Consider the following 1,873-nt stretch of genomic DNA (forward strand, 5'->3'; position numbering starts at 1 on the left):
ACTGACAAATCTCAGTGATAACTTATAAACTAGTTGTATGGAAAGCCCTTAATGTGAAAAGGAAAATGTGACATAACATTACCCACAATGTATTTGGGTCCTATGTGTTATATTTTTAAATGATTACAGGCTAATTTAAACCATGTTGCACAGGTTGTAGCTTTGGTTTTGGAATAAAACGGTCAGCATTTAAAGGTTATTCCTTCAGAATGAAGGAATAAAAACGTCTTATTTTTCATCATGTGGTGTGGTGACCTAAACGTTACCTAGACTATACTTTCGGGGATCTTTTCTATAGTTTCTGACTTCTGAGAAATGTATTTCTTAAGTGTGATGAGTCATGATATTCCTTTCTGAGCATGACACTCACAGAGAGTAATGATTCACTTCATATGCTCTCTGTCGTTCATGATTGTTCTTTGTTGTTTATGGAGCATTGAGGAATGGAATATGATTGGAGTGGAAGGAGGAAGAAAGAGGAGAGAAAGAAAGACAAGAAGAGAGAGCGGAGAAAGAGAGAGAAGATAGAGAATGAAAAGAGAAGGGAGAGAAAAAGAAAGAAGAGAAGAATAGAGAAAAGGAAGAAGAAATGAAAAAAGATGAAGAAGAAAAGAGAGAGAAAGAGAGAGAAAAAAAGAAAGAAGAAGAAAAGAAGAGAGAGAGAGCGAGTAAGAAGAGAGAAGCAAAAGAAAAGAGAAGAAGAAAGAGAGAAAAAGAAGAGAAAGAGACAGACGAGAGAAAGAAGACAAGAGAAGAAAGAGAGAAGAGAAGCAGAAGAAACAAAAAAGCAAGAAGAGAAGAATAGAGAAAAGGAAGAAGAAAGTAAAAAAGATAAAGAAGAACAAAAGAAGAGAGAGAGAACGAGTAAGAAGAGAGAAGAAGAGAGAAGCGAAATAAAAGAGAAGCAGAAAGAGAGAAAAAGAAGAGAAAGAGACAGACGAGAGAAAGAAGACAAGAGCGGAAAGAGAGAAGAGAAGCAGAAGAGAGAAAAAGCAAGAAGAGAAGAATAGAGAAAAGGAAGAAGAAAAGGAAAAAAGATAACAAAGAAGAAAAGAGAGAAAAAGAGAGGGAAAAAAAGAGAAAGAAGAAGAAAAGAAGAGAGAGAGCGAGTAAGAAGAGAGAAGAAGAAAGAGAGAAAAAGAAGAGACAGAGACAGCCGAGAGAAAGAAGACAAGAGAGGAAAGAGAGAAGACAAAGAAAGAAGAAAAGAAGCAGAAGAAAGAGAAAGAGAAAGAAAGAAAAGAGAAGGAAAAAGAGAAAGAAAAAAGATAAGAAAGAAAGAGAAAGAGAAAAGAAAAGAAGCAGAAGAGAGAGAAAGAAAGAAGAGAGAAGGAAAAATAGAGAGAAAGAGAAAAGGGAATGAAAAGAAGAACGAAAAAAAGAGAAAAAAAAAGAAAAGAGAGAGAGAAAGGAAAGAAAAGTAACCTAAACATCCAAAGGAGGAACAAACTGCAGAGAAAAATGAACATGGCCTCAAGACTTATAAGGAAGCCACAAAAGCACTTAAGCAGTATTTAAAGCGTATGCATTGCAAAATTATTATTGATTTTATAGCATTTGAAGAAAAAAATTAAGTGTTTTTGAAATAGTATTGAGTAAAAGTTGACATATTCCAGTCTGTGATTATCCATCAACATCCATTCCTTTAATTTTAGACTAAATAATTCCTAATTTCTGCTTTTCTAACTCAAACATTAGGTATCATTTCCTATAAATGAGGTTTATTGACCATAAAATTCCTAAAATAACCGTAAAATTGAAGTGAAAAAAAGCGTCAAAAGTGTTGAAAAAAGGGACAAAAACATGAGAAAAGTTTAAAAACGTCGATAAAAATCATCAACAAAAGTGTTGACTTTCAATTTTGACGGGAAGA

The 1,873-nt window shown here is 33.6% G+C and overlaps 1 pseudogene; it reads left to right on the forward strand.

The window, feature by feature from the left end:
* The first annotated feature begins 267 nt into the window (after nucleotides 1-267).
* On the forward strand, nucleotides 268-459 carry LOC116705784 (uncharacterized; annotated as a pseudogene).
* Nucleotides 460-1,873: the final 1,414 nt, after the last annotated feature.

The sequence above is a fragment of the Etheostoma spectabile genome, chromosome 17 (assembly GCF_008692095.1).
Source record: "Etheostoma spectabile isolate EspeVRDwgs_2016 chromosome 17, UIUC_Espe_1.0, whole genome shotgun sequence".
NCBI classification, from domain to species: Eukaryota; Metazoa; Chordata; class Actinopteri; order Perciformes; family Percidae; genus Etheostoma; species Etheostoma spectabile.